The 21,570-nt window shown below is 48.2% G+C and overlaps 1 long non-coding RNA gene across 3 annotated transcripts in view; it reads right to left on the reverse strand.

Moving 5' to 3' along the window:
• Positions 1-3,456: 3,456 nt before the first annotated feature.
• The window catches only part of LOC118222830, a 162,565-nt gene continuing 144,451 nt past the window's right edge, over positions 3,457-21,570 (reverse strand). The window contains exons 4-5 of one of the 3 annotated variants that reach the window (XR_004764339.1): positions 4,276-4,354; positions 3,457-3,905 (exon numbers count right to left, since the gene is read on the reverse strand). This is a non-coding gene — a long non-coding RNA (uncharacterized LOC118222830). Of the gene's footprint in view, positions 3,906-4,275; positions 4,355-8,485; positions 8,966-21,570 lie in introns of those variants that run through there. The other 2 variants (XR_004764338.1, XR_004764340.1) reach the window with 2 other exon arrangements.

Here is a 21,570-nt window from a genome sequence, read left to right on the forward strand (position 1 = left end):
CCATTTTAGGGAAATTCAGTTGGTGGCCACTTCCATTCCAAACAATCACAATACGCAAAACAAAACACAAATATATGACATGTCACATCAATACAACAGCTCTCATTTACGCTAAATGCCTGAATGTAAACGCAGGTAAGAGATTTTTTTGGTCAGGGTTCAACCTGAGCGTTTTGCAGGGGTCACCAGTGCTCATCTGTCCCAGATTTATCTGTGTGCCCTTCAGAGCCCGTCCCAGACAGACAGACAGAGAGACAGGCGCAGCCAGACAGACGGATTTCGAGGTGTGAAAGGCACAGACAGGATTAGCCTCTGGATCAGATGCGTCCCTCTGAAGTGACAAATTGAATCTTCACCTTGTGGGCACCCCACCCACCCCCCCCTCCCCCGTCTGCCCTCCCGGCCTGAGTGGGCTCAGACCGGCGCTGGCCCCCAGCGGGAGGCGGGGGGCGAGTCGAAGCCTGGGCCTAGGGGGGGATTGTGTGGAGGAGAAATGATGATCTCTGGATGAATGGAGGTGAAACAATGGGGCGGAATTCTCCCTGACCACCCGGCCATCAGTACTCAATCTCTGATCACATGACCGATCCGACCCTCCCACTGCTGTCCTGCTGACTGATTCTGACCTATAATCAGGCAGAACAATGATAAATAAAAAATGGTTCCAAACTCCCTAATCACATTCTGTTTGTCTCTTAAGTTATGAGTTATCTTCTCTAATGCTCATACATGATGCCATTTCTTTCGTTCACCTGCCTGTATAGTTGTGAAATTTAGGCTTTTCCATTTAAGAGCAATAGCTTTTAGCTTGCAGAATACTCATGTCAATTAATGCATATTACTCGCTCCTAATTCATAAACTGGTAGTGTACAGGTTTAGGATAAATGGCCTGGATTCTAAAGGAAGAGCATCCATTATTCTTACTGAAAATAAAGCATGTTTCGAGTCTGTATGAAAAGGTGTAAATTATATTGAATGGCTTTTACCCCCCAGCCAGGAGTTGCCCTGTCACAGGGATCTCACAGACGCTGCGGTATGAGTCCTCTCATTCTGAGAAATACAAAAACATCACTCCAATACAGAGCATATCATCCTCCTCCAGTTACTCCTAACTCTGAATACTGAGACGCAGAAACATGTGGGCAGCCATCCATTTTCTAAACCATGTATTCCTGCCCGGGGGGGGGTAGTTGGGGGGGCTGGAGCATATCCCAGCATGCATTGGGTGGAGGCAGGAACACACGCAGGACAGATGACCAATCACAGGGCTGCCATTCAGTCTCACATTCAGACCTCAGTCCTGCAGACAGTGTGCTGCTTCCTGCTCCAGCCACAGCTGCAATCCCAGAAATTTAACAAGCTCTTCATTTTTTTTAATTAGGTGCTTTTCATGTTTAGAGGGATTATTTAGCCTCTTAAGCCACATTATGTCAGAAATAGCAAGGGCTTACCATTAAGAATAAAAACCCCATGTTCACAGTGTGCTTATTGTGCTATTATGCAATAACAATTACATAAAAAGAGGCACACTATTTTTTAACTGACCTAATTAAACACTGAGATGAATCAATGGGATCTTAAGGTTGTTGAACACAATAATTTTTTCATTAAACCTATTAACATAATCCAGGTTTAGCTCATTATCATTTGCTTTGTCTTTGAATGCATCATTATCTTACAAATGGTTAGTTTAAGTGGCCATGTGTCCACACTTTCACCAATTACAAACCAATTTAGACTATTTAGATTTTGACTCTCCAATGAGCCTAATCTACATGTGTTTGGACTATGGAAACCAGAGTTCCTAGGGGAAACCCACGCAGACATGCTGGGATTCTAACTCAGGACCTTCTAGCTGTGAGATGACCCTAAACCTAACCCTAACCTAAACCCTAACCCTAACCTTAACCCTAACGCAAACACGCAAACACACACACACATACGCGCCGCACACACATATACACAAACACACATAAGCACACACACACCTACTTACACAGATGCACACAAACACACACACCTACGCACACACACACACACACACCACGCACACAAACACACACATCCACACCCGCATGCGCACACACACACACACACGCACACACACACACCTACGCACACACACACACACCACGTACACAAACACATACACATCCACGCCCGCATGCGCACACACACACATCTACGCACACACACACACACCACGTACACAAACACATACACATCCACGCCCGCATGCTCACACACACACACCTACGCACACACACACACACACCACGTACACAAACACATACACATCCACGCCCGCATGCGCACACACACACACACCACGTACACAAACACATACACATCCACGCCCGCATGCGCACACACACACACACCACGTACACAAACACATACACATCCACGCCCGCATGCGCACACACACACACCTACGCACACACACACACACCACGTACACAAACACATACACATCCACGCCCGCATGCGCACACAAACGCACACACCTACGCACACACACCACGTACACAAACACATACACATCCACGCCCGCATGCGCACACAAACGCACACACCTACGCACACATACACACACACACACACACACCACGCACACAAACACACACATCCACGCCCGCATGCGCACACACACACACACCTATGCACACACACACACACATACACAAACAGTGCACAGAGGGAAAGGTGTCATGCAGTCTAGACGAGTGGCTCTGATGTAAATCTCTAACACTGAGGCGGCATCCAATCAGCTTGCAGCTTATTTACAGAACCCAGCTCCTTCCCCAGCTCTTTACCATAATTGCTTGTTTGCTTATCAAATATGTGCATTTGTTTGGCTTAATGGGTATTTTACAGTTAATGCCCACCACTTTATTTATTTCCTAAGTCACTTATTATTCACATATTCATTTCACCTGCTGGATATTTTTGCTGCTTTAAAAAAAAAAAAAAAAAAAAAGTAAAAAGGTTTGCTGAGCGCGGCGGAGAATCTTTAAGCGCGCGGAACAGGAAAAGCCGCTAAGGAACGCAGCGCTAATTAAACGTGAAGCGACGCTAAGCGAGACGCTGCTTATTAAAACACACTAAAAGGTGAAGCCTGGCGCGCCAGCGCAATTAGCAGCTTAGCACCCTGCCTGGGCCTGTGGAAAGGAGCGCTACACCGCGCACCCCAGCCGCTAAATATAGCAACACAGCCTCCGCGGCTACGCGCAGGAAAAACACACTCTTTATCCAGTCTCTCAACAAAAAACAGTCTCTGAAGAATCCAATCAAAACAGCAAGACTGTTCTGTCTGTGAATCAGTTCCCCCGGGAGATCTGCGAGCGTCGAGAAGTCGCACGTTTTTATTTGTGCACAGTGAAAACAGTAGCAGTGTCATTGCTGCCATTATTATTTCTGACTTGGATAGTCCACGGAATAATTTGTATGTCAGGCTTTTGGATATATTTACTGAAAAAATGTGGGTTACAAACTAAAAGGTGCAACAGCTAACCTAGGAATCAAACCAGCAACCACCCGATTCATTTCCTTAATAGGGCTGTAATCAGTAAACATTCGTTATAATCAGCAAAATGTGGAATAATCAGTCATTTTTAAAATAATACTTTCTCACGGTTTGGTCATTGTCATCTTTCGCCAGGGTGCAGTCACCCCTAATGACTCCAGAGCTCACGGGACTGCCCTGAGGGGGTCACATCCCAAATCTCAGCATAAATTCCTCTTCTTTGCTTTTGTTTTCCACAGAAAAATTCTGAAGGCACCAAGCTGGCAGTGTCTCCTGGTGTCTGCTCTCTGTCGGGGGCAGCAGGAACTCTTTTTTAATTAGGAGGAAGTGTCTTCAGCACAAGAACAAACAACAATGTCTCTGAGTGATCCCACTGAGCTGCCACATGAGGAAGAATCCATAAGGACCAGGAGCAAGGGACAGAGAGAGAGAGAGGAGAGAGTGGGGAGGGAGGGAGGGAGGGAGAGAAAGAGAGAGAGTGGGGAGGGAGGGAGGGAGGGAGAGTGGGGAGGAAGGGAGGGAGGGAGGGAGGGAGAGAGAGGGGAGGGAGGGAGAGAGAGAGAGAGAAAGTGAGATTAGAAGAAAAATGGTATAGTAGAGAGAGACACAGACACCCTCACACAAACACATACACTCACACTAAAGACCATTGCGCAATACTCTCGCTCTCTCACACACACGAATGACCTTCACACACACACACACACACATTAATGACCACTACACACACACACACAGCTCTACTCACCCGACACATGCATGCCATCAGAGCTTTGGTTATTGTAAATCCATTATCCAACCGCAATAAATCACTCTAATTGAAAAGCCTGCAGAGGGGAGATAATGAACGGAAGGTTCTGGGTCACTCTGGGTGGTGCCCTTGCAGTGGACTCTGTCTCACACACATTCCACCGGGAGCCACCAGTAGAAAATAACCCAACCTCACAAAGCAAATCACCTGGCATGCATTTTAACCCAACCTTTCAACAAATAATGCAAAGTAAATGACCTGGTATGCATTATAACCCAACCTTTCAACAAATAACCCAGCTTCATAAAACAAATCACCTGACGTGCATTATAACTCAACCTTTCAACAAATAACCCAACCTCACAAATAACCTGATATGCATCATAATGCAAACTAGTAAACATAACCAGATATGAATTATTAATTACACTGCTGACATCCAATCCCCCCAAAACTAACGCCGCTCGCATCCAAACCCCAAAACTAATGTCACTCACACCCCCAAAATCAGGCAGATGTGTCCATTGCGGGGCAATGGTGAGGCGATGGTGGGGTGATGGTGAGGTGATGGTGGGGTGATGGTGAGGTGATGGTGGGGTGATGGTGGGGTGATGGTGGGGTGATGGTGGGGTGATGGTGAGGCGATGGTGGGGTGATGGTGAGGTGATGGTGGGGCGATGGTGGGGTGATGGTGGGGTGATGGTGGGGTGATGGTGGGGTGATGGTGAGGCGATGGTGGGGCGATGGTGGGGCGATGGTGGGGCGATGGTGGGGTGATGGTGAGGCGATGGTGGGGTGATGGTGGGGTGATGGTGGGGTGATGGTGAGGCGATGGTGGGGCGATGGTGGGGTGATGGTGGGGTGATGGTGAGGTGATGGTGGGGTGATGGTGGGGTGATGGTGGGGTGATGGTGAGGCGATGGTGGGGTGATGGTGGGGTGATGGTGGGGTGATGGTGGGGCGATGGTGAGGCGATGGTGAGGCGATGGTGGGGTGACGGCTCTGTGGCTCTACATCATGAAGGCTGAAACAGACATTAGCACCCCGGTCACACGGACCTGGAGTGTCCCAGAATTCCCCGTCACTCCAGTCTTTATTGTCCATAATTGAGGTAACAATTACATTGTGACCCGCAGTGGAAAATAAATCTCTTTTTCTCCCTCCGTCCTCCATCTGTCTTCATTAGCATCACACTGATCTGATGTTTATTATTCAGAGAGCTGCTGGCCTCCTGAGGCCCAGCGTGATGGAGATACCTGCCTGCACACACACACACACACACACACACACACACTCACACACCTGATCCACACACACACACACACCTGATCCACACACACACACACTCACACACCTGATCCACACACACACACACACACCTGATCCACACACACACACCTGATCCACACACACACACACACACACACTCACACACCTGATCCACACACACACACACACACTCACACACCTGATCCACACACACACACAAACACACGCACTTGATCCACACACACAAACCTGATCCATACACATACACACACAGCACAGCACAAAAGTGCTTATAACCTTTAAAATTCACACAAAAATAAAACAGCACAAGAGTGCTTATAATCTTTAATATTCACATAAAAGTAAAAACAGAACCAGGACTGAAATAAGAGCTCATGAGCCACACCTGTAGGGAAGGCTTTTAGCTGATAAAGAGCCCTTTGCTTAATCACAGTCAAGCAGACCACAGGGGATTGCCTTGTTGGATTGCAGTGGAAAGGAGTTATAAACTGAATTATTTCAAATTAATTCACACGCTTTTATCACCCTGGGTCTCTCTTGGTGAGACTGGACTTGGATATGTACATGGGGGGGGGGGGGGGGGGGTTCTCCAGGCTGAACTGGGCAGTACTGAAGTTCTCTGGGCTGAATCAGGGCAGTGCTGAAGTTCTCTGGGCTGAATCAGGGCAGTACTGAAGTTCTCTGGGCTGAATCAGGGCAGTACTGAAGTTCTCTGGGCTGAATCAGGGCAGTACTGAAGTTCTCTGGGCTGAACCAGGCAGTGCTGAAGTTCTCTGGGCTGAATCAGGGCAGTACTGAAGTTCTCTGGGCTGAATCAGGGCAGTACTGAAGTTCTCTGGGCTGAATCAGGGCAGTACTGAAGTTCTCTGGGCTGAACCAGGCAGTGCTGAAGTTCTCTGGGCTGAATCAGGGCAGTACTGAAGTTCTCTGGGCTGAATCAGGGCAGTACTGAAGTTCTCTGGGCTGAACCAGGCAGTGCTGAAGTTCTCTGGGCTGAATCAGGGCAGTACTGAAGTTCTCTGGGCTGAATCAGGGCAGTACTGAAGTTCTCTGGGCTGAACCAGGCAGTGCTGAAGTTCTCTGGGCTGAACCAGGCAGTGCTGAAGTTCTCTGGGCTGAATCAGGGCAGTACTGAAGTTCTCTGGGCTGAATCAGGGCAGTACTGAAGTTCTCTGGGGTGAATCAGGGCAGTACTGAAGTTCTCTGGGCTGAATCAGGGCAGTACTGAAGTTCTCTGGGCTGAATCAGGGCAGTACTGAAGTGCTCTGGGCTGAATCAGGCAGTGCTGAAGTGCTCTGGGCTGAACTGGGCAGTACTGAAGTTCTCTGGGCTGAACCAGGCAGTGCTGAAGTGCTCTGGGCTGAACCAGGCAGTGCTGAATTCTGGACCAACTGCAGAGGCCCCAGCAGTGATGGGAAGGGACAGTACAATCAGGCAGAGCAGTGAGATCAGCGAACGTCTCGCGCTGTGAGAGAGCTCAGGCCTCGGGCTGCTCGTGCTCAGCCCCTGCTAATCTCTGCTAACCTCAGCCAAGCTCCATAATGACACATCACACTCAAACCCAGATGCTGTTACACCTCTGTACTTTATTACAGACTAACAGACAGAATTAAATAGGCTGGAATAACACCATTATGCTCATCCATCTACATTTTAAAGAATTGAAAAGCACTTCAGAGCTCAGCTCTTTCCTGCAGTATTGAAAAGGAGAAGTTGAGACTCATGGAAATGAGCCAGCCTCTCCTTTGTGTTTCCATCCCGCTACATTCAGCACGGTGTCCCCATCACCCCCCCCCCCTCCAAAAACCATCAGTGTTCAGCCAATCAGCGAGCGGATCACACATCATGAGATGGCGGAAGAGCGAAGCAGGAGACTAATAAACTCCGGCCCTGCCCGAGGCGGCGTTCAACTGCTCACACTCATCATCCGCTAACTCCGCTAACTCTGCTCTCTCACAGGGCTCAGAACTTTCCGTCTGTACCGCCGTTCCGCTCTCAATCAGGGCCCCGCTGGCGCCTGTGGGCGGGGCCGAGGCAGCCCGCTCGCCACGCTCACTCCTTAATTAGTGAGTTTTAATTGGCTGTTTAATGGCCTTTACCGCGCGGATGAAACCCCGCGGAGAGCGCCGCCGCCGCCGCCGTCCTCAACCACCGCGCGGGACGGACCGCCGCTGCGCCATCGCGGCAGGGGGGCCCAAGAGGAAGGGTCCTAATTTTACCCCCGCTCCTCATCAGCGCCCCCCCCCCCCCCCGTTCGCCCGCGGAACGCTGCATCTCCGCTCCCGTCTGGAGTCGGAGGCATGAGCGCGTGCGACGTCCGCTTCCAGCAGGCTGCGGTCCTAATGAACACACCCCCCCAACTCAACCCCGTTTCTGATTAAACTCGGACGCCATTCCACACAGCGAAGGAAATAAAACATTTCAGGGGACAAATTGTGCCCCTGATCACTCATTTTCTGGGGAAATTTCTGGGACATTTTTCTGAAATTCACAAAACAATATTTTACCATCAGTCTTTGAAACAACTTTTAGGTCTAGTGCTAGATTTGTCACTTCAAGAAGATTAGGAAAAATTTAATTCCTTTATAATATTAAACAGTTAATGATACAAGGGATGTGCTATTCAATGCAGTTTGGACAATAACAACACTGCATTTTGTGCATTACACCGCAGACCGCACCCCAACTCCCCAGACTGCACCCTGACTCCCCAGACCGCACCCCAACTCCTCAGACTGCACCCCGACTCCCCAGACTGCACACAGACTCCCCAGACTGCACACAGACTCCCCAGACTGCACCCCGACTCCCCAGACTGCACCCCGACTCCCCAGACTGCACCCCGACTCCCCAGACTGCACCTCAACTCCCCAGACTGCACACAGACTCCCCAGACTGCACCTCAACTCCCCAGACTGCACACAGACTCCCAAGACCCTCATTCACTGCACTTCGTTTTTCTCCGTTTTCCATAATAGAAATATTTCCTTTTTGCTGCAACACAAATTGTTGCTTTGTTCAGTTAACATTACACTTATTGATTATAAATGGGTCTACCGTGCCTGCTTGGCGATACGGCACTTCTTATATTCCTGAGAGTAGCACTGGTGTTCTCCACTGCTGCGCATTAGCCTATAAGATACGCGTTTGTGCTAAGTGCACATAATGTAATGTACTGCAATGCAATGCACTGTTATGTATAGCAGCTATCATAAGCACAGTGACTCTCTGTAGCCTCGTTCTGCAGTGTGTGCCCTGGCCGGGGCAGAGCTGATTAATGTGAGCACCGTGCCTTTGATTTCTCATTCCGCGGCTGTAATGAGCTGAAGGGAAATCCACCGCAGGCCTCGCTGCAGGCAAACGCAGGGCCATTTCCTCCCAGCTCAAAATGGATGACCTGTAACCCAGGGGCGGGAGAGACACAGCCGCTGTGAGCGCAGTTTTACAGACTGCCCAGAACACAGGAGAAGCACAGGCTCTGTCACCAGGATAACATTATTTCACTTTCAGAAGTTTAATAAAACTGATGTTTTATCGAATCCTAACTGTATTTTCAATCAAACTAATCATTTCATTTGGTAAACATGCTGTCACCAATGTTTTCCCATGAAAAAAAAGAAAAAAGAAAAAAACCAAACCACAATTATTGCTGCCAACAATTTATAGTCTGGAATGTATCCTTATTAAACCAATAATAATTTCTGTTCGGTTTACAAAATTTTGCTTTGGAAATGGCTTCTCTAGAATGTAGCTGCTTCGTAAATGGATGCACATCTGCATTGCAGCATGAATCAACATGATGACTGCTGCTAATGCCCCACTGGGCAGTAACCCTAACCCTAACCTGTGCATGTGTTTCCTATTAGCTCTGACCTCGCAACATTATGCAGATTACACTGCAGCCAGGTGCAGTAACCAGGCTCAGCTGCTTAGCGAGCATGTGCAGTGGGCTAGCACAGAAAGCTGTGGAAAGAAAGGGCAGTGGGCTAGTTAGCCTCCACCATGCTAGCTAATGCTGGGGGTATTTCTCACCATTGGGGGTATCAACCTCACACCCTGAGACCCTGTTCGTTGGACCCAGGAGGATACCAGACTGCATCGTGAGGAGGTGCCTAATCAATATAACACCCAATGAGGAGGTGACTAATCAATATCACACCCAATGAGGAGGTGCCTAATCAATATAACACCCAATGAGGAGGTGCCTAATCAATATAACACCCAATGAGGAGGTGCCTAATCAATAAAACACCCAATGAGGAGATGCCTATCAATATAACACCCAATGAGGAGGTACCTATCAATATAACACCCAATGAGGAGGTGCCTAATCAATATAACACCCAATGAGGAGGTGCCTACTCAATATAACACCCAATGAGGAGGTACCTATCAATATAACACCCAATGAAGAGGTGCCTAATCAATATAACACCCAATGAGGAGGTGCCTAATCAATATAACACCCAATGAGGAGGTGACTAATCAATATCACACCCAATGAGGAGGTGCCTATCAATATAACACCCAATGCGCTGCTTTCTCAAGTCAGGGCTATGTGATCACACAGGTGATGAATCATCTTGTGCTAGAAAATAAAATTTTCAGTTTTCAGGACTTACAGTGTTGCCCTTTCTGACTGGCCTTACTCATTCTAAAGTGGTGGTAGTGGTGTATGTGTGTGTGTGTGTGTGTGTGCGTGTGCTTGTGCGTGTCCATGTGTGCCTGTGTTTGTGTGTGTGTGGTGGGGCTGATCGAAGACAGCCTATTTCAACATTTCATGGGCCCCTTTCATAGAAATGGACTTTATGACCTTACATCTCAATTAAATCCATTTGCGATTTATTACTATGAATTATTCAACTGAATTTTGAGTGTAATAGCTTTTGCAGGCTAGTTTTTAGATTCACTGAAACGTTGATGAAATCATTCACTGCTGTCAGTCCAAGGCGAACACATGCCCCTGAATGGGGTCTCAGCTGTGACTGCTGTTGCTTTTTGAATGTCTGTCAAAAGCGCACTTGCTTTTGCCCGGAAAAAGTTACTCTGATATTATTTCCGGCTGCCGGTATCTTCCTCCCCTAACCGGGTTCACCTCAGTCAAAGCTGCACTCCAGTCCCCTGTAATTACACTCCTCACGTCAACAAAAACACGCATTTCTGCACATTCAGGCCGAAGATAAACATCTTCAGAATCCTCCCCACCTTCAGCCATTTTGCCAAATCAACGTGAAACATGGTGTTTATGCTGAAAGTGAGTCTTTAGACCCGGAGGTTTTGCTTAAATCGCTCATCCGACTGGGCTGAGGGAGCCATTTTGTGCGCAGCAATACAGGTAAATTACCTGTGACACTGTTCAGATATATCTGATACACACATATGAACTACAGCAATGTTGGACACAGCAGCAGTTTGGAATTATATGATTCTACTTGCAGATTTTCAGATACCACAAGGCCCACATCATAATTATTTTTGCATCTTGTCAAGTTTGAAGAAAACAAAAACAGAAAAAACGTATGGAACTTTTACAGTCAACAGTAGGCAAGCAAGCTGTTTCAGACACAGCCCTGGAAAATACATGTGGAAAAGACTGACTTCCTGTTTTATGTTCTGTCAGCCAATAATATATCAATGAATCTACCAAAAGGCTCCACAATTTAGGAATATTTTGGTGTGCACCTGAATACTGTTTCACACAGGTAAGGAGAGAAGCAAACCGATTATAAAAAAACACCAAAAACACCAAGCAAAAGCTGTTTTTTGGTAGTGCCTGTATAATTACTTCATGAAAAATGAAAACCATTAAAGTATAATGAGCAGTTACAATTTATGGAACCAAAGGAAGGTGGCTGGCTCACACCCACACTACACATGGCTAATGACCCCAACAATAGCTGCACCAGCGATATCTCAGCCACAGGGTCTGGCCTGCACCACACCTTTACCTGCAACACACCTTTACTGACTGGTCTGCTCACACCTTTACCTGCACCACACCTTTACCTGCACCACACCTTTACTGACTGGTCTGCTCACACCTTTACCTGCATCACACCTTTACTGACTGGTCTGCTCACACCTTTACCTGCATCACACCTTTACTGACTGAACCACACCCTTTAGCCTCAAAGCCATTTTACATTCCTTTTGTTTGTACTGTAGCGATCCACAGTAGCTAACAAGCCAAAATACATATTTTATTCATTCTTGACAACACGTCAATATGCCATTAATATTCAAGCATTTCATTTCACAAAATGTTTTACACATGAAACGTTGTGATAACATAGGTCAATTTGTGCATATTAACATTTTCACATTTTTCTGAAAAGCTTGTCATGTTATTGATCCCGTGGGTCAATGTGGCAATCTCCTGTGGTTTAATGAAAGAAAACTAATACTTTCCTAATGGAAAACATTTATATTTAGTGGGGAAAACCAGTGGTTTAGATCACAGCTTCACTGTAATTCACCCCAACTCTTCCATACTGGTCACAGACTCTTTTTTATATTTGGAAATAGAGTCATTTTCATGTTTATTATGAGCCCTGATTGAAACTTGCAAAACTTTACGGAGCTACTATAACAGAAACATATTAACAGCAAAATATCATTATGTTATTTCAGTATGGTATCTTCAGTATCATAGTGTTATTCAGGATTTGCTCAGTCCATTGTTGTTAATCAGTGCAATTGTAAAAAAAAATGCACTATAAAATAATCCTTCCGCCAAAAGGTATTTGATTTTTAAAAATGGATTCCTCAGTTGTCTCAGTCTCATCAGTTATCTCAGTCTCATCAGTTATCTCAGTCTCATCAGTTATCTCAGTCTCATCAGTTATCTCAGTCAGTAGTATTCATGGTGGTCATGTGGGTCCGATTAGCTGGATATGGAGGGAGACGGTGAATTTACGACATTGTTGAAAGTCGAGTCACCCAATTTCATCGAGAAATTTATTATCAAAGCACAAAAAAGAACAACAACAAAAAAATCCCAATCAGCACGGCGCGGCAGAAAGAGGGAGATGAGCGGAGCAGGTGTGCTGTCAGCCATGATGGCGCTGATCACCCCTCTCCTTTGTGTGCCTGCCACCCATACATCACTTCACACAAAGAGAGGGAGATGGGGTCATCCCTCGCTCTTTTCCTGGGTGTCAGATGAAAGGGGAGCTCGAACGAGTGGAAGTTATATAAATAAATATGAATTGCTTTGAATAAGCAGCTGCTCTCAATCAGCAACGGAGGTGAGCTTTTCTCCCACAGTCTGTCGGTGTGAATGCAGAGCAGAGAGAAAAACAGAGAGAGAGAGAAAAGGGGAGGGAAAAAAGGAGGGGGGAAAAAAAAGTTGAACAAGAAAGTCGGAGTGAGAGAAGGGGAGAGCATTGTGCCTAAACCCATTCCCTGAATCTCAATGCTTTCTGTGGGCAGGAAATACGAGGTTTTTCTCTAAGAGGTTTTTTTTTTTCTGAATGAAATTGTTTGTGTGATTTGAACCGCCCTGCTGCAAAATGGCTGTGAGACCCTTAACAGACGCGCTACACACTATTTCTCAGCCCATAAAGAGCTCACTGCTACCAACTCTTCATTTATAGTACTGAGGTTTGGCAGAATTAAATATGGTCTTGCATGGCCACGTAACATAATGGTGAGAGAACTGGAGTGAGATTGAGGGTAAAAATCCCAGATGGGGGGGGGGGGGGGGGTTGGGGGGCTCAACAAAGCGTGTTATGTAATATTTTGTCGGTAGCAGCCTCTGTCAGGGATGCTTTGCTTGTTACTGATGTTAAAAAGTCCACTGGGGCTGACTGGCAGGAACCAGCTCAACATGGGGCTCATATATTTAATTTATGATTCTATTAAGTATTATTCCCAAGGTTAGGCAAGCAGTGCACACACTCTCTCTACACAAGGGAGGTGATGCCTGAGATATAAATAACCGTCAGCTTATTTTAAAACTTTTCCTTGGTCAATTCGCAGCCTTAAGCCTCCTTATCAAAGATCGGTATTTTCAACGGTCATCAGTCAGGATTTAGAGCCGGACAAAGCAGCACCTCTGTGGCATGTCTTGTTGTGAATGATAAAGTGAATATTGCAGATAAGAGAGAGCATTGTGCTGCTCTCGATATCGACCTTTCTAAAGCCTAACGTCCTGGGGATCATGCTTTGCTGCTGGAGAGCTTGTCCTCCATTGGTGTAGATTGAGCCACCTGCGATTGATTTTAAAAGTACCTGTCTGATTGCAATGCTCAGCTGCAGATGGCATGAACACCTGGTTATGATGAAAGGTGTCCCACAAGGCTCTACTTTAGGCCCTATGCGTTACATCATTACGTGAACAATTTTGGCTCCTTTGTGAATAATTGTTTATTGCACCCTTATGGCGACATTATCCTCTGTGAATGACCCACAGCTTGTTTTCAGTTCCTCACAGAATTCATTTGCAGGCGTTAAATTGGTTTTAATGATGATGAGACTGAGTGAAACTGGCTCCATAGGGTTGCATTTCTGTGCCTTAAATGGAGGCCAAATGAGTCAAGTGTTTTTTAAAGATGCTTATAGATAAGCTAATTAAAATGCTAAAAGCTATGCTTGGCATCATGAATAGGAATAGTTCCTGCTTCATTCACAACAGGACTATGGATATAGGACAGACAGCCACGCCCCCAGTACCAGGACAGAGACAGGGACCCAGAGAGCACTAGTTAACTGCTCACATGCGGTTTTATGGGTCCAGGAGAACGATCTCAGGTTTTATCACATTAACAGGCAGTACGATACGGCAGGGAAATGCCTCCACACAGAAAGCTCATAAATGAATGTGGAATGCAAATATCCAAAAATCATAATTAATGCAAAATTACCGCTGGTTTAAGACTAGAAAATCTAGAAGGAAAAAAAAACCAAGCAAAACATCAAACTGGGCCTTTCTTATGACTGAATATTTGTAGTAAAAATCTCAAGTGCAAAACAGTGTGGCTCTAAAGCCAGAAGCCTTCAGAAATGGAAAGATGCTGACAAAGTCCCAGTAACCCCTAACCCCCCCCCCCCCCCCCCCCCCCAGTAACCCAGTAATGCTTGGAATGGAGAAATCACTACCTGTGCAACACCTGCCCTGCTGACTGCTAGGTACTGGAACAAACAGCATCTTCTCAAATGCTATGAAGCTCAGTCATGAATCTCAGGTGAGTCTGCTCAGGTATTATACCTGAGATATGAGTATAGCTGCCAATGGACAGTGTTTAAAAAACTGCTATTCATTTGTTGGAAATATTATGACCATATAAATAAAAACATTTCCATGTGGGTGTTTTCCTTAGTCATCGGAGCATTTTTTATTTATTTTTTTGTAAATAGAAAAAAAACCTCTCAAGGTGTGATAGCACCCGTCATAGATACTGCACACGCGTGTGTGCGTTCTCAGCCGCCATGGCGGACCTCACGCCTGTGTACTCCAACATGCTCCAGCATTACAGGAGCACATGCCTGAGCCAGGCGTCACGCGTGTGCGTGTTCAGCGATGCTGTGTGAGCAAACAGCCGATCCTGGACTGACACTGAGGCTCCGACATTCAGAATTTATACCATGAATATCACTGAAGCTAAAACACCGAGAATAACAGGCGGGGGGGGGGGGCGGGGGCACCGGAGGACGGGAGGAAGAAGGGGATAGAGAAACGCAGGTGAAAAAAATGGAGAGCGTAGGATCGGAAAGAAGGGAAGAGAGGGAAGGGGAGGAATGAAGAAGAACAGAAGAGTGGAGAAGGAAGGAGAACAATCACAAGTCTGTCGGTACAGCTAAAACAGAACTGTGAGCTAAAGCAGAACTGTGAGCTAAAGCAGAACTGTGAGCTAAAACAGAACTGTGAGCTAAAGCAGAACTGTGAGCAGCACTCGTTCTCCAGCACAGGGAAGGGGAGACCAGCGAAGAGGCCGATACACGGAACACAGAGCCACTCCCAGGGGAAATGAGGCATACATTTCCCATAAAGCCTCATTCTGCACCAATAGATCACCTGGGCTCTTCTTTTTTAAACTTCTACTGGAGACTGAGGGTTTAATTAGACTTAATTTAGCAGAATGGTAAGGATTTGCCTGTGCAGACTTTTAATTTGGCAGAAGGGTGAGGAGAGTGTCTGCGCAGACTTTTAATTTGGCAGAAGGGTGAGGAGAGTGTCTGCGCAGACTTTTAATTTGGCAGAAGGGTAAGGAGAGTGTCTGCGCAGATTTTTGATACAGTAGGGCGGTGAGGAGCAGGGAGGTGGGGAGGTGAGGAGCAGAGAGATGGAGAGGTGAGGAGCAGGGAGGTGAGGAGGTGAGGAGCAGAGAGATGGAGAGGTAAGGAGCAGGGAGGTGGGGAGGTGAGGAGCAGAGAGATGGAGAGGTGAAGAGAAGGGAGGTAGAGAGGTGAGGAGTGGGGAGGTGGAGAGGTAAGGAGCGGGGAGATGAAGAGGTGAGGAGCAGAGAGATGGAGAGGTGAGGAGCAGGGAGGTGGAGAGGTGAGCAGTGTATGTGTACGCAGACTCTTAATAAAGTAGTGGGGTCAGGGGAACAGCGTTTCGGGCAGAGGGGTGAGAGATGTGCCTGTTTTCCCTCCCTCCTCTGTCTGAGCTGGCTCACAGCACTCACAGGCCGAAATTTGGTAAATTGAAATTGCAGTCAGGAGGAGCAGCTGCTCTCTGCTGGAACTGGACAGAGACGGATGAGACGGGTGATTTCAGGGTATTATCACAATCCCCCTCAGACATGGCCCACCTGGACCCTGGCAGACCTGCTAACTAATGCCCAAAATGAGGAGGGGCCTGTGCATGAGTGTGCATGTGAGCATGCGTGTGTGCATGTGAGCATGCGTGTGTGCATGCGAGCATGCGTGTGTGCATGCGAGCATGTGTGTGTGCATATTTGCATGCGGGCATGTGAGCGTAACTTTCTTTTTCTGTTTTGAAGGAAGCAGACCAGACCCTTCTGGAACAGCCGTGTTTGGGAGTAGAGTCTGCAGGTGAGGTCTGGACAGTGCAGCTCTTCTTTTGGTTTTTCCCAAGATGTTCCTGTGGCTGATTCTGGTGTACCAGCCTGAGTGCTGACCTTACTGCCCCCTCAGACACACAGCGCAGAGCACGCCACACGCCACACACACACACACACACACACACACACACACACACACACACACACACCACACACACACACACACACACACACAGGATCTGCCCTCTCAGACACACAGAGCACACGCCACACACACACACAGCACACACACACACACACACACAGACACACAGCACACGCCACACACAGCACACACACACACACACACACACACACACACACACACAGCACACGCCACACGCCACACGACACACACACACACAGCACATGCCACACACACACACACAGCACACGCCACACACACACACGCCACACGACACACACACACACAGCACACGCCACACGCCACACACACACACACACACACACACACACACACACACACACACAGCACACACCACACCACACACACACACGCCACACACACACACACACACAGGATCTGCCCCCTCACACACACACACACACACACAGCACGCCACACACACACACACACACACACACACAGCACACGCCACACACACACACACACACACACAGCACACGCCACACACACACACACACACACACACACACACAGCACACGCCACACGCACGCACACACACACACACAGCACACGCCACACGCACAGCACACGCCACACACACACACACACACACACACACACACACACACACACACACACACACACACAGCACACCACACACACACACACACGCCACACACACACACACACAGGATCTGCCCCCACACACACACACACACACACACACAGCACACGCCACACGACACACACACGCACGCACGCACGCACACACACACACACACAGCACACGCCACACACACACACAGCACACGCCACACACCCAGGATCTGCCCCCTCAGACATACAGCACACGCCACACGACACACACATGCACACACACACACACAGCACACACCACACGACACACACATGCAGGATCTGAGAGTAATCATTACATGCATGCACCTGCGTACACAGACCTGAGGTAGGCCTTGGTTTCAGTCTCCTGCACATGAATGCATGTGTATTTATGTCTGATAAAGCATCATAGGGAGGTTTCCATGGCTGATGTAGAGAGGGAGGGAGGAAGGGAGGGTGAGAGTGAATGAGCGAGAAAGAGAGAGAGAGGGTGAGGGAGAAAGAGAGAGAGAGACAGAGAGAGCGAGGGGGGTGACCTGAGAGTCATCGCTGTAGCTGGAATGAGGCTCTGTCACCCAGTCCATTAGAGGTGTTCTAACACACATTCAGATGCTAATTTGGTCCCATCACTGATGTAATGTCTCATACTTTAAAAGAGGTATTCCCATTAACATGTCTCTTCCAATATCCAGTCACCGATGGACCAAGGGAACTTAATTAAAGAGAAAAATGAGAGCTGTAATGATGTCTATGGGTGCAGATCAGACAGATGCACAGCGGACAGCAGGAACAGAGTGATAGATGAACGTACGAACCAAAAAGAAAGAGAATGAGAAGAATGTTGAAAAATGTCATTATGGCGAAATCATCAACAGCAGCCAACTTACCCACAAGTTCCTATAAATATCATTACATAGATGCTTGCATGCATGCACACACACACACACAAACGCACGCATGCACACGCATACATACGTACGCACACACAAACACGCAAACGCATGCATGCACACCCACTTGTGCAGATGCATGCACACACACATACACGCACACACACACACACACACATACGCACGCACACACACACACACACACACACACACACACGTACGCACACACAGCTTGTGCTCCAGTGCAATAGATGGGAAAATAAAAACATCTGATCTACAGGAGCCCTGGAATCAGGAGGAATCACAATCTTCCCTCCCTTTCACACAGTACTTCCTGTTTCTGTGACTGAGAGCCCAGTTAGGCATTAAAAACCTTCCCTGCGTGAAACAGGAACTAATTAAGTTTTCAGGGCGGGGGCAGGGGAGAGTGGATTATAAGTTGCCAGTCAACTCCAGAGAACCCCTCTGGTTCTTTCTGACTTTGTGCAGTGAAATAAGCACAGCACCCCGGTCACCAGCCGGGCCAAACATGGCTCCCAGACCACTGAGAGACTACAAAAGCAGACAAAATGGCTGAACGTAGTGTAGTACAGTCAGGGAACCGGACTTCCAACTCCACGGTTGCAGTTTTGATTGGCAGGTATGGGTGCTGCTGTCGTAGCCCTGAGCAAGGTGCTTTATTTAAACTGCTGCGGTAAATGTTCTGCTGTATACAGGGATTGCACCTAAAAATGCAATCTGTCTATGTCACTCTGTCTAAGAGTCTCTGAAAACTGCAAAAGTAAACGTAAAATGGCTCGTAAAAAACAGAGAGGAACCCCATCAATCATGGCATATGTAGGTGTCAACAAATAATCAGATGCAGATGCTGGTGGGTACTTTCCTCCAATACTTCCACAATCCCAATGGGAATGACCAGAAAAAAGGCACAGTATATCAACCAATCACTGTCATTATTGTTACATTGGTTGTTACCAACATGCTCCATGATTGGTAGAACCCCTCTCTGTTTGCTGTGGGTAAAGTGACATCACAGAACTGAGGCTGGGGATGAGGGTTAGGGGACCTGTAAGTGTGTGTGTACGTGTGCGTGTGCGTGTGTGTGAGTGTGTGTGTGCGTGCGTGTGTGTGCGTGTGCGTGCATGTGTGTGTGAGTGTGTGTGTGTGTGCTTGTGTGTGTGTGAGTGCGTGTGTGTGTGCATGTGCTTGCCTGTGTGTGTGTGTGTGTGTGTGTGTGATTTTAGCAGGGGGGTGGGGGGCATAGGGCAGTTGCTGACTGGCAGATCTGGCCCAGCTTGGCCATGCTGCAAAACCCAATAAAATAAGACACTGGAGTCCCTGGAGACGCTGAGCCTGGGATTGTGTGCAAAAGAGGCTGTTCTGTCTGCTGCATGAGGGAGAGCCATCAGCACGGCTTCCCTTCCAGCCCAGAGCGCTTCTGAAGGGCTTAAGAGGATGTGCAGGCTGAACCGGGTGTTTAACGCCTGACATGGAGCACGTATCAGGGCACATGCATATCCCCAGAGCTAGCGGAGCGCAACGCTAACGGCCCCATCGCGAGGGCTTTGCAGCCGCGGCCAGCGGACCGGAGACGGATAATCTCCCGCAAACAGAGCCGCGCGCGGGCCTGCCACAAACAGAGTCACCAGAGACACAGCGAGCACCAGAGACACAGCGAGGACTGCCACAAACAGAGTCACCAGAGACACAGCGAGCACCAGAGACACAGCGAGGACTGCCACAAACAGAGTCACCAGAGACACAGCGAGCACCAGAGACACAGCGAGGACTGCCACAAACAGAGTCACCAGAGACACAGCGAGCACCAGAGACACAGCGAGGACTGCCACAGACAGAGTCACCAGAGACAGAGCGAGGACTGCCACAAACAGAGTCACCAGAGACACAGCGAGCACCAGAGACACAGCGAGGACTGCCACTCGCACAGGTCTGCTGTTGCTGAGCTTGGAGGAGCCACGGACCGAGAGGGGAAACGGCCTTTCGGCTGATTTCCCATCATGCCATGCAGGGAGGAGCCACACGGCTGAGACAGCTTCAGGTCACAGGCCACAGAAGCCACTTAATGGAGGAGCAACTCGCTGTGCGCCGAGCAAATTATTTATCAAACAACAGAGCAAGCCAGCCGAGATAGAGGATGGACCTCAGATGCTATATTCTCTCTCTCACCCTCTCTCTTCTCCCTCTATCTCCCTCTCCCTTTCCATCTCCCTCTCTCGCTCTCTCTCATTTACTTTCTCTCACTATCCCCCCGCCTCCACCCTTCCCTATCCCATCAGCTGACAGTTAGATGGGTAAATATGGGAAGAGCAGACAGATAGAGAGGGATGTGGAGAGAGAGAGGCTGAGATGAGGACAAATTGGAAGAGAGAAGAAAAGGAGTGAGAGACAGAGGAGAGGTGAGGTCAGAGAGATAAAAAGAGAGGTGACAGCGGAGGAAGAGAGGAGAGGAGGGAGATGGGTTTTCATGAAAACAAACCGAGAGGAAAATAAGAAAACTCAGTTTAGCTGCTGTCACTCTTCCTGTACAGCAGAGCCACTTCCTGTGAGTGACTGAATGACAAAGGTCACAACCTGTCTGTCTGTCAGTCTGTCTGTCTGTCTGTGGGCCTGTCATTCTGCCGGCCTGTCTGCCTGTCTGTGGGCCTGTCATTCTGCCGGCCTGTCAGTCCGTCCGTCTGTCTGTCTGTCCCTCCGTAGTTGGCTTTGAGGCTGATGGTGTCATCTGAATTCCACAGCGGCAGCGCAGTTAGAGGTTGCTGAGAGACGGTAAGGGGGGGGGGGTGAATTTGCATGAGAAAACACTGTCCCCAAAGTGTCCCCTTGCATGCGGCTTTTAATTTGAGGGGGATTTGCATATATTCAATCAGGGGGAGTAATTGGAAAGAGAGAAAGAGGAAACACGGTGCGGCGATGGCGTTTAAGAAAGGCGAGAGGACGGCGGTGCAGCAGGCTGATCATTCTGACACTGAGTGACGTTTCTAATCACAGGCGGCTCAGCTCAAATCAGTGTCCTCCTGCAAAAGCACGCATCCCCAACGTCGCCCAATAACAGGAGTGACCTCGCTGTCCACACGTCTCCCAACATTGCCCAATAACAGGAGTGACCTCGCTGTCCACGCATCTCCCAACATCGCCCAATAACAGGAGTGACCTCGCTGTCCACACATCCCCAACATCACCCAATAACAGGAGTGACCTCGCTGTCCACGCATCTCCCAACGTCACCCAATAACAGGAGTGACCTCGCTGTCCACGCATCTCCCAACGTCGCCCAATAACAGGAGTGACCTCGCTGTCCACACGTCTCCCAACATTGCC

This window comes from Anguilla anguilla, chromosome 3 (assembly GCF_013347855.1).
Source record: "Anguilla anguilla isolate fAngAng1 chromosome 3, fAngAng1.pri, whole genome shotgun sequence".
NCBI lineage: Eukaryota > Metazoa > Chordata > Actinopteri > Anguilliformes > Anguillidae > Anguilla > Anguilla anguilla.